We start from the raw sequence: 14,817 nt of genomic DNA on the forward strand, positions 1-14,817 counted from the left end.
AAAGTGAACAGTTCACGTTCAAAGTTCACAATTTTAATTCTGAACTAGTTCAAAGTTCAGTTCATTTTACTTTTTTCGTGAGATATTCAAATAAATACTTTTTTTCACACTACGAGCTAGAAATCACTATACGTTCTTTGAAGCTGCTCATTGTAGACATTTGCTCATGACACTGCAATTGTGGGTTTCTTACCAGGTGATGAAACTTGCAGCAGTACAGACAAGGTAGACCAGTTCTATACTTAGTGCAATAAAATCCAGCCCTCTGCGCTCTCGTCGTTGCCTGCTACGCGGCATTGCTCTGCTGCAATTCATCACGGGTAACGTTGTGCAGAAGCCAGTATGCTATTCAACTATTCTCAGCCGGACACTACGTTGCCCGCAATGCATTGCGCACACAATGTCAAAACCATATCTGACTGGTGATACATGATTTAAGCGGCACCAGCGAGAATAGAGGGAGGAACTTTCTCTCGTTGCGTTTCAAAAGAGAAAACAGATGTCACTCAGTTTTCAATGGAAAACAAATTCCAACGTTCATTTACAGTGATGTCTGCCGTTCATGACACATAATGTGAACTAATTCACGTTCAAGTTCTTTATTAAAAAATGTGTTGCGTTCAGTTCAACGTTCACGAAAAAATGAGCGTGTTCAATGAACGCGTTCTTTTGAACTCGTTCACGCACAACACTGACTGTCCAAGGCTATGTCTACTAACCTGTCAAGAAAGCAGACCTGGACAAATAAAGTGGCTCCACCTATGTTTCACGTATCGTTAAGAATGCTTCTATCTTTGTTGCCGTGTAAAAAGGAGAAACATCCTCTACATTCAGCTGAGGCCTGCTTTCAAAGGCTAAGTTACAAAGCCAATACAACCTTGAAGCGCCATCATTGAATACCAACCTGCAGAACATCATAGAATTGCAGGCTTGCAACAGAAAGTGAATTCTCTTTGAAGTGGATTCTGGGGGCTCGCTACCCGGAAGTGCCCGCTCCCCCACAACACCCGTTTCGCAAAAACAAAATGTCAGCGGAGCTGTTCTCCCCAGAACCCAACCAATTCCTCCTTTTGAATAAAAAAAGCAGAGAGCTGTTTGGGGGCAGGATGAGAAGTGGTGGAGCATCAGCAGATACAGCTGCCATCTCTCCTTACTGCCGCCGTGCCCCAATGGCAGATGATTCATTCATTTTTAAGACACGACTACAAAAAGGGCCCATCACAGCACTTCTGACACCCTCCCGGCTCAGAGCACACATATTCTTTATAAGAGGGGCGGGAAGGTTGGGGGGGGGGGGCTTCTTCTAGAGAGTGCAAAAAATATGTGCTGTGCTATGCTGACTTCACCCTGACTCCACCTAGCCTTCAAATGACATGCACATTTGGTAGGAGAGGTGGTGCAGTGTAGTGTAGATCAGAAGCAGCACTCATCTCCTCCTCTCTTAACCTTCCTGAGCGGGTCCTCTTCCTTTGTTTTGCATACATGCAGGAGCAAAAAGAGAAACCTTATATGGCCTGAGATGCTTCTTTCCCAAGGTTACAGGAGAGAGAGTTTCTTTTTCTCTAATGAAATGAAACAACTTAAACAGAGCCATTGAATGACTGAGCGGGCCCATCAACCTAGTGAATGAGGAGCAAATTAGACCTTAAGCTTTGGCCTGAAATGAAGAGCATGAAATTATACACGTCAAGCTGTGTTTAAAAGATTAACACTGAATTGGGTCCAGTTTGCTCTTGCAATCATGGCTCTCCGATTGTGTTGCCAATTGTCCACAGAACATGATGGATAAACGGGTGAAGTTCAGGAAATAAAACTCAGGAGAGCACTGCCAATTGGTGTCATGTTAATGGGAGGTGATTGTAGTAATTATACCAATAAGTATGGAATAATCGCCTAGCAATTAAACGTACCCAAAACACACATTTGTACCTCCATAAATCCTATTAAACCTCGTTTAAAAGCTACAAGTTATCAGCATTTAATGTCAAAGCAAACCACTAATTATCCATTCCATATAATGTCTCGATTAAAATTGTTTCTGGGACAGACACAGGTGAAATTATATTAAAAGTGCTGTTGAAATCCAGGCGTATAAGCCCTCAGAGCTATTGATTCAGCAGGAGGCTGACCAGGCAGGTTGTCACTCGTGCTCCTCTCTAGGTCCTTCCTGCCTCCACACAACAGCAGCTCATTGACATGTGATCTGACCCAACACGACCCCCCCCACGCCAGGCTCCAGGTGGCTCCTTCAGTGTTTAGTGACGTACGATCTCACACAAATACATACACACACACACACACACAAATACATACACACACCAAATCACACATGTCTGTGTACACATACACACACACACACACACAAGCACATACACAAACAGACGTGTGTGGAAAAAAAACAATAATGAGCTGGGATCTTAGGGTCATGGAATAAGGGGTCAGCTTGCAGAGAAAGCTTTTTTCAGAATGTAGAGCCACATTGAGGACAGCTGTCCCAGCTGAACCCACCTACAAAGGGAGGGAGGTGCCATGCCCTGAATGGGGGTGGGGGGGGGGGGGGTGTACCAGGGATTCCAAAACAACAACAGCGAGGTCTGGAGGCCCGGGGAGCATGAGAAAGAGAGGTAGCCCACAGGCCTGCTCAGCATGAGGGACTATTAGCATACCTTCTGCTGGAGGGAGAGAGCAGAACATATGGCTGAGTATGTGTGTGTGTGTGTGTGTGTGTGTGTGTGTGTGTGTGTGTGTGTGTGTGTGTGTGTGTGAGAAGGGTGTTGAGATTGATGCAAGTGTGACATGCAGGTATATGTGTGTGCAAGTGTCTCAGATCATATGTTTATATTACTGGCAATGATGGTGCAGTCCTTGCATACATTTACTCTGACATTTACTCTGTTCACAACTCAAAATGTGAACTCAAACTCAAAGTCATGAAAGTCATCAGTTCTTATCAGTTCATAAGACTAACCTTTCAGTTCACTGCAGCACTTTTGAAAAAAATCTGAATCCATTAAAATGTGTGCAAGTGGCAGGCATTATCTGAATTGCTGCGACTGCTGTCTGCCCTCTGCAGAACTCAAGAGCGCTACGTACATCACTTCTTTAAAGTACTGTGTATTGTTGGGGCTTGTTTGCCTTCATTTAGTTAGGACAATGAATATAATCAGGAATCAAGTGGGAGAGAGAGAGATGGGGTGGGATTGGGAAATGGCCGCACGTCGGATTCAAACCCAGGTCCCCAGGGGCACTTGGACCTGAACACGGCATTGGACTCAGTAGCCACTTGCGCCACAGCTTCCCCCACTACTTCCCTTTTCTGACCTCATCAAAATCAGCATCAGCACTCTGGGAGGAAGGATGGCAGCTGTGTGTGACAGCTCTGACGGGCCAACCCAAGGCAGCTTGGGAGACAGCTTCATCATAACCCAATCTACCAAGCTACGAGACGGACGTTCTGAACTCTCCTGACCGGCCTGTCCATATCCTGTAGGTGAGTCTGGGGCCGGTATCTGGGCACGGCTCCAGCTGTCGCTTCGATTTAGATGGACTTCAGCGGGAGCCGAAAGGGGAGCGAAGCTTCCCCAAGAAAGTTTCTGACCAGATTAGGAGTAACTATGACGGGCACAAACAAAAGCTGCCCGACAGACGGAGGGACAACAGAGTCGTGCATCAGCCGCTGTCAAGCAGACACGTCTGATGGGCTGTCTGCAATTCTGAGAGGACATGCCACGACACATAATGACATCAAGTGCCATCTCCCCATAAATTCAAAATTGTGTACCAATTTCATGCCCTACAATCCAGCAGCCTGTCTGACTCAGTGGAAATGGCCGATCAGCGCAGCAACCGAAAAGATGCCATCAAGTCTGAACTCAGCTGACCGTGCCTGTCACGGCACTGCAGGGGAGGAAAGAAAGCTCTCTGTCCATTTTCATAATGCAAGTTAATGCACCATTAATACTTCAAATTCTATTCAATGCTTTATGTAAGAGAGAACCGACCACATTAAGGGGAGAAGGACGCCTCGAGGAAGAGCAAAGGAAATGTGCTACAGTACATTAGAGGGTCTAGCACATCTCCAACTGATTGCATGTAGACAATAGAAGAGTGCAGAGTGCACACAAAACAGCTATGGCGACGGTGGTGGTGGTGTGCCCCGATAATAGAGTCCTAGTGGAACAAAGGAAGGAGCTGCAACAGAAGGGTGAGTGTAAAGTGTGCATGTGAGAGAGCCGAGGGGGCTGTAGGCAGCTGTTACCGTCCCATTACAAAGTGTGTGAGTCACTTGGAAGAGGCAAGGGGGCTTGGCACCCATGGGCACATCAGATTAGAGATCAATACCCAGGAACAAAAGAAAGGCTTAACTGCGTGGCCTAGTCAGAGAAATATCAGCCGAGCAGAGATTCCCCCCTGGAAGGATGTCCTGCGAGTACTATTATAAACTCTCTGATGATGCTTCAGGTTATGTTATGTTAGGAGGTGAAGGCACTTTTAGCTTGTCAGTGTATTATCTACCTCTGATTCACTAAAATGCATCGTGCATTTCCCAGTACGCATACAGTACCGTGTGGACCGTGCGTTGTGACTGAACTAAAGGTGATGAAAGGTATTCCTGATTACTTTAAGAGAGAGCTCTGGCGGCCACTGAGGGGACATCAGTGATCAAGCCGGCAGAATGATGTGTTCCTGCTCAGGTACCACAGGCCTGCGTCCCCTGGGCCCCTCGGTATTTTACTGTATTTTATTCTCGCTGCACTGCGTTACTCATAACTTTAATTGAGACCATAAGGCTTTAGCAAAGGTAATTTCACCCCTTAATTAGATCGCTGGTCGCGGGGAAACTGCTTGCGTACAATGAGAAACCACCATGGTCGTAATTCTAATCATCACTTACATCAAGTGATCAACCCAGCATATCGAGAAACACAATGCAATATGATTAATAGGAACAAGAGCAGAAATTCAAATATTAACAGAGTCATTCAGAGCTGTTGAAGACTTCATAAAATTGATTAGTTTCTTGGCAACTGTACATGTTAATTAGCCACAGTGTCTAGAGCCTACTCTCCTGGGTGTGGCATGTTAAAAGTGACTGACAGGAGAGTGAATGAAAAAGAGGCCTCTTGCCCACTCTCTCTCTCTCTCTAACTCGATATCTACCTCTCTCTTTCTCTCTGTATGTTCCTCCCCTCTCTCTCTCTCTACCTCTCTCTTTCTCTCTCTCTCCCTTCCTCTCTCTCTCTTCCTTCATTTATCTCTGTCTCTATCTCTCTCTATCTCTCTCTTTCTCTCTCTCTCCCTTCCTCTCTCTCTCTCTTCCTTCCTTTATCTCTGTCTCTCTCTCTCTCTCTCTCTCTCTCTCTCTCTCTCTCTCTCTCTCTCTCTCTCTCCTCTGTGTAGCTCTGCTCAGTGAAATGATAAAAACAGCAGACCACATCCCCGTCTTAAGGAGACTTGAAGCACTACTGTACATGTGTGTGAGAGTCATACTTCAGACCAAGCCCCCCACTGAAGAAGACATAAAGTACAAAGACGTAAAGTGTTATAGATTGGTTATTTTTTAATCTATGGATGTAGTCATTGTCTCCAAAAAAGTGTTATGAATGCCCTCCTCATATGTTCTTGAGCATAACTGAATCCAGACCTTGTGATGAATGGATCAGGGCTATACTTCAGAGTTACTAAAACTATAATAGTCCTACGCCTTTGTGTGATCAATACAAGACTCTAGAATGAGACACGCGTTATAGATCCCGGTCCAAATTTAACTTTTCATGGGTTTATTCCATTTTCCAGCACAGATCTCTCATTAGCACACCACACGTCCTTCAGCAGAGGAGAGAGACCCTCCTTGCCACACTGAGGATGACTGTGACCCTGATCCTCTCCGTCTGGACATGCGGGGCAAGATCCACTGAGTCGCTCCACTGGCTTAGCAGATGTGCAGCCTGGGCCCCTGGTCTCCCTGGGCAGCGCACACTGCAGAGCGGGGGAGCCCCATTGTACCCCAGACAACAACAAAGTATTTCTGAGTGAGCAAATCCCAAAAAGCTCATTTCCTCACACAGTGCTGCTCATTCAAAGACACTTCAACCATTGCAGTACATCTGTGGTTTGTGAATTGCATAATGACTAAAGGCTTGGAGGGGGGGGGGTCATTTTTCATGCAAACCAATGTCATTCTACATATTAAACAAGAGTAACTAGATGTTCCAAATTCCAAATATATACATACAGTTTACATAAATTATATGTAGTGGTGTCCAAAAAATATAGGCTAACTAATGTTATGAAAAAATATTCCAAAAGCTTGCAAGGAAATGCTAAATTACTTATTCACATATCCAAGAAATTACCGGAGGAAAACAATGTTTGGAGAAATACTGAGATCTTTCCTGCAGTACTGCACATGCTAGTCTGAGGGGCCTCTAGCCCTATGGTAAACAGAATACTGTCACAGCAGTACCATGGTGTTGCCCTGTGTATGCTGGTCTGAGGGGCCTCTAGCCCTATGGTAAACAGAATACTGTCACAGCAGTACCATGGTGTTGCCCTGTGTATCTCCCCTTGCACGCCTCCATGCCAATCAAAAGTTCAAGATCTAAATCTGGCCACGCAGTACTCCCTCTCAGCCTGTCAGATTCCAGACTGAGGATAGTTTACAGGAATAGCATGTCATGAATGGCATTCTTAGTCACAGCCCTGCAGCAAGCTAGAGTGTTTGTGAGTTCTCCCTCCTTATTCTGAAGAGCACGGAGTCAGACAGTGAGGGTCATACTCAGCAAGAGTATAGCCTACGCACCTGAACAAATGGGTCCAGGATTTCTATAGGGTTACCAAATTTGCAGTGACATTCCCATTACATTAGGCTATATTACAATGCACGATACAATGCTTTCATAAATGTCTACCTGCTTTGGCTAAATTTGTGAAATTTAGCCTATGTGAAACAAGATTTAGGCTATCCAATGTTCTTCGGTAGGACTGTATTATAGGCTATTCACAGCTCCTCCTGGTTAGTTAAGCTACATAGACCAAACATTACTGAAACTACCGTAGGTCACCAACATTGTAATAGAACACATTGGATATAACCTAGGCTACGCCACAACGTCTTGAAAGAAAGGCGATTTAAACGGTTTCTGTCGATGTCGTTCTGTTCACCAACGGCCTTCGCCACAGTAGGCTATCTGTATTCTTCGGGGAGACTTTTGAATTTATTGGATGGCTGGGTAAGACAATATTTAAGCATTGTGTCCAGACATCTAGAAATGCATTGTAATATCCCGAATCTATCTTTCGACAGTCACCGTGAGATGCGCCTGTAGCGAGTATCATCTTGTGAACTTCAACGCGAACCTGGAGCCAAATTTTAGACTAAAATCTTTGACTAAAATCAAATGTACAGGCATTCTATCATAAATTCAAGCGTGATGGATAGCTTGCGTCTTTGCAAAATGATGTCAGCTATCGTAAGTTTTCAATTATTCAGAAAGCGCATTCTGGAAGTAGTACACACCTTTGCAACAATAGCGCGCATCTGTTACAGTTTTAACCACTGTCAAGGCAGTCTACAAAGTAGCGGGTGAAGTATTGGCAACAGCCTTCCTACTCACATTGCGAATGATTCTAGGCAACAGCAAATTAATTCTGTTTATAAATAACTAACACACACCACAGTAATTTCAAACACAACGAGAGGTGACTTATTTATGGGAAAAGGTCAATTAATGCTGCAAGACAAAGAATAACGGGACATCATCGGAGAGACTAAATGACGGGAGGCGCACCAACAATGAAAGGAGGTCCGCTGCTACATTGGAGGGGACTGTGATTTGATAGCCAACACTGGAAGACAAAAACTCAAATATATAATTTATCCAGGTCTTTATAGGATATTTAGGCAAACTATCATTGTGCCACAACTGAGAGTTAATTTCAAGGTAGTCTGATCGTTTGATATTCAACCATGCCGATGCTGGGCGGCAATTGCCACTTAGCTATCGGGCTAGCTCTATGATAAACGCTAGGCTATCTACGAGTGGAAGACAGTGTAAATCTCTAGCCCACAACCTCAGTATTGTAGCTTTCTGGCTAACATAGCTAAGCATGAATAACGGTTCGTGCTGAGATGCAAAATATTAACGTGCGGGGAAAGCGTTCTTTTGTGCATAGAATTTCCAAATGATGACATTCCACTTTCTAGTGGTAATTTTATTTCAGTTCCAGGTAAAATAATTAATGGACCAGATGAGATTGATTAGCCTTATCATAAACCTCGCCTTTCTGAAAGCCATGGGAAAGACAGCAGCGTTGGCTAACGAGTCAAGTGTTTGCTTACCTTTACAAATGTCAGTTCTTGTATTCCAACAGAAGCCTAATAGTTGATATTTTCAGCGTATTTCCAGAGACACTGCCTTCTTAGCCTGTCTTGCTTGCTGAAATACCAAAATCCTTTCGCTTGCCTTTCAGTGATGAACCAGAATGAACGCACGCGTTGCTGTCGGTATCTAGGAAATGCTTCTCTCCGCCGCTCCCTGCCAAATACTGACCCCTCCCACCGAATCCCCAGCCACAGAGAAGACAGGTGCTGAGTATGCGCGCACAGTGCGCAGCTTCGCAGAGAGCAGGGGTCCTTGCAATATAGTGAGCCGCACAGAACTGTCAAATCCACAATCTCCTCTCAATCTCGCATGCGCAGTTCTGTACGTAAGAGTTCTTTCAGCCTAGTCGCGGACAGACGGAGTGATCTCCAGCGCCTCCCTGCCAAATAATGATTCCAGGGCTTCAGAAATGGGACAGAATGATGCCCTTGCTCAGCTTTCTCGAGGAGCAGCTTTCTCCGCATGTGAACACTGAACAGCGCTCTGGTGCTGAATGTGCGATTGGGTGTTCTTTGCAGAAAAAGGAACGACTGAGTGTGCGTGAGGAGAGCTGTCGGACCACAAATAAGACAGCTGGTTGGCCCATAACCTGCTTGCATTAGGGGTTGTTGGTTGTTTGTTTGTTTTTTTAACAAGCTTACTTTATTGTTCCCTATGATTGGGTGATGTATGTTCTCTCACGTGACTCACCCCAGCGGTGGAATGATTTAATTCTGCGGCTTAGCGCAGAATTAAGCATAGCGGTGGACGCTAAATCATGGACACAACTTTCAAAAACTGCATTTTCACAACATTTACATGGAGCCCGCACTGTGTGATTAGTCTGTGTGGTGACACATTAAGTCATGGACACAACTTTCAAAAACTGCATTTTCACAACATTTACATGGAGCTCGCCCTGTGTGATTCCTGTTCTTCAAGCGAGTTTTAACATTTTATTTTATTAGAATAAAGACAGTTCATTTACAATGCTATGTTCATGCTTTCAAAACCAACAGGAACAAAACCATGTAAGTTCTCCAGTTGTCATGCAATAACACATAGTTTTCTGAATTTTATACTGCCTAGTAGCCTAATTTGCCATTACATTACATTTAATTCATTGGTATATGGCATATATTATAATGTAGGCCTAGTTCAGTGGTCGGCAACCCGCGGCTCCGGAGCCGCATGCGGCTCTTTGATCCCTCTGATGCGGCTCAGCTTTTGAAAATAATAATGAGTAGACCTATTTAATTAAAATGTATTTTATTTTAGTTCGTAGGTCTATCTGAGTAGCCTAATTTATATAACTTCCCACCTCACTTGACTCCGTAACCGTAGCCTGCACAATATTGTTACATTCGCGGTTCGTTGCCATGTCAATATCAAACAAAATCACCGATTTCCCTCAATTTGTGTCAACGAGAAAAATTGTCTTTAATTATTATTGTTGATGTGTGCGCTTACTGTAGGCTAGATAAGGAAAATTTCAAAAAGGAAACGTCAGCGACCACAGCTTGCGAGCGCGAACACTAGCGGGCTGAAATGGGAAAGTCATCCGAAGACTGATTCTGAAAACACGAAATGAACTGCCCGTTATATATCGCACACTGCAACGAGTTAGTATTGCTGTGTTAACCCTATTCCACTTGCATGTGAGAAATCTTTCTCACATATGAAAAATATAAAGACAAACCTGCGCTCACGTTTAAGGGCAATTCCGCGCAAAACTGTCACATCCATAACGCCAACACAATACCATTAATTAGGCTATTTAGTTGGCGTTATGGATATAGCCTATTACAGTTTTGCGTGGAGTTGCCCTTAAATGATGACGGCCTCAATTCTTGCATGAAACTTCACCTCACTGAATATGAGCCAGCCAGACTCCAAGGCCATCACCAAATCTAATCTCTGGTAGGACTAATGTTCAATTTCGCCAATGACATGTCAATGAAAAGAGTGTTGTGAGTGAACTATGATGTTACTTTGCATACCAAAGGACACTGGGAAAATAGGGGGTGGTGTTTAGCCTACATTGGAAGCCTAAGGCCTATACTTCTGTCATTCCACTTTACATTTCAAGTTACTTGCACATTACTTTTAAAACTAGTAGAAAATGTATTAAAAATCCTCTGTTGAATGAAAGTAACTGTACATTAAATATCCAAACTTTTTCTTGTAACCGTCTTTATGTGGATCTTCTGAGATTAAAAAAAATACATTTGGTAAAAGTGGCTCTCCAGGCAAAAAAGGTTGCCGACCCCTGGCCTAGTTAAATACCACCAAAACTCAAACGATGGAGTCGTGGTTGAAGCGTAGCGGTAATTCGCGCAGGTTAGGGGGTAGGCTACTTGGCTGAAAAAAATATTTCACAGGGGGTACATCCCTGAAAAAGGTTGAGAACCACTGCTCTAGATCATAGCATGTCTGTAAAATAAGCTCTCTGTCTAAACGAACGTTCCATCAAAGTTTCCCCTTCTGTACTTTTATGGGAGCAGTCTATTTTAGTTTTTTCTTATTTCATTTAGTTGTCTTCCAGTTATAATTACTCTTGTTTATTTTAGTTACCTAGCAACAAGATGAAAGACAGGTAAAATACAGCACTCTGGTCTAAAAGAAAATATTGACAGGAGCAGGCAGCACATCAACTTGTCACATAACACTGCACCAGGAGTACAGAAAAATGACAGAGGCCTTTCACATTTACACACATATTTATTTACATATGTCCCAATTCCCTCTGGTTCCACCACATGTGACCACTATTGTCCTTTCTAATGGTCTGTGCCAAGCTTTTCCCATGATGGAGCATTTGGCTTACTGAGGATGATATAAGAGGACAACATATACACTTATCATGCACACGGCATAACTGGACATTCATGGTGTGACGAGTTTTCATGTCATTCACTGTGATGACATAACAATTCGCCGCATCACACATGATAAAAGTCTACACAGGCATAGACGGTAAAGAACCCCAGTGGACTACTGTAGCTGAGCAGCCCTAATACTCACCCTCTATTTTACCAACTGATGATCAGATCATGTCCTCAAACAGAAACATACCATGAAAAGATCTGAGTAGAAGTGCATGTCAATTCTTGTTATGCATGCCTAAAGTGTATATATGTCCACCAATCCACTGTGTGTGCCATGTGTTTATTACAATTAAAATGCTCAGCTTGGCTGATGCTTTAGCTTTGCTTGTCCCTTGTAAGCTTTCAGTCACACATCACATTTTCTCATTGGCAAGGTTGTCTCTGGACGGAGGCCATGCAATGTACTAGCACAGTGTGTTGTATTTGAAGATTATTCCTTAGCTGGTAATGACTAGGTAATTGCTAAGTCGTTACATTATATATTATTAGGCTACTCATAGAGAAATTGGATCAGTCTGAGTTCATGCAAGCATACATAGTTAGTGCTAAGTCAAACTGAATTACTGCAAGGGATAATACCAGGGTAAATATTATATCTGAGCAATGTTGTACTGATTAAGGGTATGGTTTTTAATGGAACTGGACTAGTAAAAAATAGTGATAGATTTGTTCTTGTAATATACCCCTTTCTTCTTCTTCTCCTTATGTGCTTTTAAAATACCTAATGTAATTTAGTGTAGGCATTTTAGATGTTACAAAGTCCATCATGCTTATTACTGACTAAAGCATTTTAATTGGTTCCCATCTCTCTCTTCAGTGTCTCTGCTTCATTTTTGTGAAGTTTCAATAATGCATGTACCTGCAGACGTGTTCCAATCTCCTCCAGCTGCAGGACTATGAGCAAGTGTGTAGTGTTGGGCTGGGTGCGTGGGCCGCATTTGTGTGTGTCTCACCCTGTGGTTGGAGCTGGAGTGGGGCTTTGGGGAGGATTAGGACCCCCTGACTGCTCCTTGCTCCCACCCAACCCCAGCACCAGTCTCACCATCTGGTGCCCCGAGCTCAGCAGCAGCACTGGGGGGAGAGGAGTGAGTCATGTCTGCAGACTCTGCAGTTGTCCTCCCACTAAAAGCATATATTCTGTAGCGCAATTGCCGAATATTTGTATCAAACCAATCAGGTGGTAGAAATGTGTGATTGTCAGACGCCATTGTCCCTCTGCATCTGTGGGAATCCATGTTTTTTTTCCCTTGTTGCCTGAGATTAGGCCGTAGCAGTATAAATCCCATCTGTCTGGTACACATGTTGAAGCCACTATCCAGCTGGACAGGAAGTGATCTCATCGGGGTGCTGTCTGTTCTCGGACCCCCATTTCTTCACGCTGCGTCCCATGATGACATGTTTTTGTGCACGCCAAGAGTAATTAGGTGGGCCTGCATGCAGCACCAGCTGCTGCATTAAGCATTCTAGAGCAGAACAGAAACACAAAATAGAATCCCCCCAGAAGCTTGACATGAAGTGTAACCCATAAAATATTGAGCATGCTGTCAAGCCTGAAGGGCAGTTTACAGTGAAGTCATTTGGGATTGTTTGAATTGGTCAGGTCTGTGGCTTGCGTTCCTCACAGCTACAGGCCTGTTTTTCCACAGTAATGATCAGCTCTCGGTCTCATAAACAGCCCTATCCTGCCTTTTCTTCATCCTCCGTCTCGCTTTACTCTCACATAGATTTCTCCCTGTTTGTGCAATGAGAGGCTGTGACAAAACAATTGTCCTCAGTGCATTTAGTGCGAATGGCAGTAAACCCTGGTGGTGAATGGGGGCTGTTGAGGTTGTTTTGTGTAAAAGCACAGCGGTTGCAGTGGAGGAGATTGATGGCCACGCGGGAGTTGAGCTAATGCTTGGGGAAGATTCAAGTTTCTCATTAGCTGTTCTCCACGCAATGAGCCGAGGCAGAGAGCGGCAATATTAGCTGCTATAATTCAATTTTCAGCTTCCTTACTACTGGTCCTCTGCAGCAGGATGCAGCTGTGAGGTTTGGTCCTGGCTGACGACAGGAGCGAGATCCCTGGATTAGGAAACAGGCAAATCCGTCTGTTTGGAAGACACACTAATGATTTTCTGTAATTCCTTTAACCATTAAGGCTTGGATTAGGGTTGGGGTTATGAAATGCCACCTCAATTGCCCCCGTTTTGTCTGAGGTTCACAAGTCAGAGATGGATGGTGACCTACTACACCAAACTCAAACTCATATCTTGTCAACAAAACCAGCATTCATTATTGCCTCTTTCATTCATGGCTGATTTCTGCGAATGTCCCGGGCACACACCTCCCATTCAAGAAAAGCAACAAACCAGAGGGAAACTTTCAGAGTGTGCCCTTGCTCTCCCCTTCTAATGTTGGTGGTCACTAATTCGTTTAAATATCCTCGAGTGTCCTTGAGTTTAAATCACACAAATACGGTATTTATGCCAGACCATTGGACTTGAACAAATACTGCTAAGAACAATGGTTTTTAGATTCCATACTGCTAAGAACAATGGTGTTTAGATCCCAAGAACTGGACTATTTGTAAACAGCATATAATCAAAAGGTACCTATAGAGGTCAGATCCCGCTAATATCAAAGGAGACCTTTCTGAGGACAATTAACACATGGCTATGGGGAAAGGGAAGGTGTAATATCTCCATCACAGAAGTTCCAGGTGTAAAATATTCCATCTGATGATGGGTGAGTCATTGGTGACCAAGTGCCAGCAATTCTGAAACGAGAATTCTACTCCGCAATGTGAAGTGAAAATCAGACAATTGGCGTGAATGGCAAAGAGGTCAGGTCACATATTAATGGTCTCAGATCTGTTAATGGTCTCAGATGTGACAGTGTCCCTCTACTCCCACCACTGACAGAACAGGAGACTAGCATTCCCAGAGAGGACCGAGCCAGTGAGTGCAACCAGGCAAAAGCCATTTCATTCGCTTGATTACGCGGTGAAAGTGTCTCAAATGTAACTCGCCACCTGGGACAGAAAAAATGGATGTTGTTATGAATTCAGTTGCAGTGCCGTCCAAGTAGTCACATGACCAGCTAATTGCTCTACTTCTGTCATCTTCACATCACTGGCTCCTCAGAGCCTCTGATCTGCACGGCCCTGTCAGTGGCACCGCTACATGATCCACCACCGGAGAGTCTGCTATCATGATATCTCTCACACTCTCTTCTCTCTCTCTGTTTTGCTCTCTCTATCCTGCTCTCTCTCTCTCTCCCACTCTCTCTCTATCATTCCTCTCTGTCTCTCTTTCTCTTGTTCTCCAAGCCTTCGCTTCTGTGCTAACGTTAAGGCCATAATTTCAATCAGTGGAGCCGTTATCCAAATCTCTAATGAGCCCATTGAAGTCCTCACAGCTGCCGGTCCATTCTTTGAGATGCCATAGGGGAAGAGCATCTTTCAGTTAATGTCTGTGTACTCATGCTGGAGTGAACCAAAATCCTGATGCGAATCGGAGGTGTGTGATGCCTGCACACACACTGGAATGGGCGCATAACTTATTTCAGCTATTTTCCCTGCATGG

General features: G+C 44.1%; 1 protein-coding gene across 2 annotated transcripts in view; it reads right to left on the reverse strand.

Moving 5' to 3' along the window:
• ctnna2 (catenin (cadherin-associated protein), alpha 2) overlaps positions 1-8,553 on the reverse strand; it is a 406,672-nt gene extending 398,119 nt beyond the window's left edge. The window contains exon 1 of one of the 2 annotated variants that reach the window (XM_042088135.1): positions 8,342-8,552. The gene's annotated coding sequence lies outside the window, so the exon portion shown is untranslated. Of the gene's footprint in view, positions 1-8,341 lie in introns of both variants that reach the window. The other variant, XM_042088145.1, reaches the window with a different exon arrangement.
• Positions 8,554-14,817: the final 6,264 nt, after the last annotated feature.

The sequence above is a fragment of the Alosa sapidissima genome, chromosome 1, assembly GCF_018492685.1.
Source record: "Alosa sapidissima isolate fAloSap1 chromosome 1, fAloSap1.pri, whole genome shotgun sequence".
In the NCBI taxonomy this organism is placed as follows: Eukaryota; Metazoa; Chordata; class Actinopteri; order Clupeiformes; family Clupeidae; genus Alosa; species Alosa sapidissima.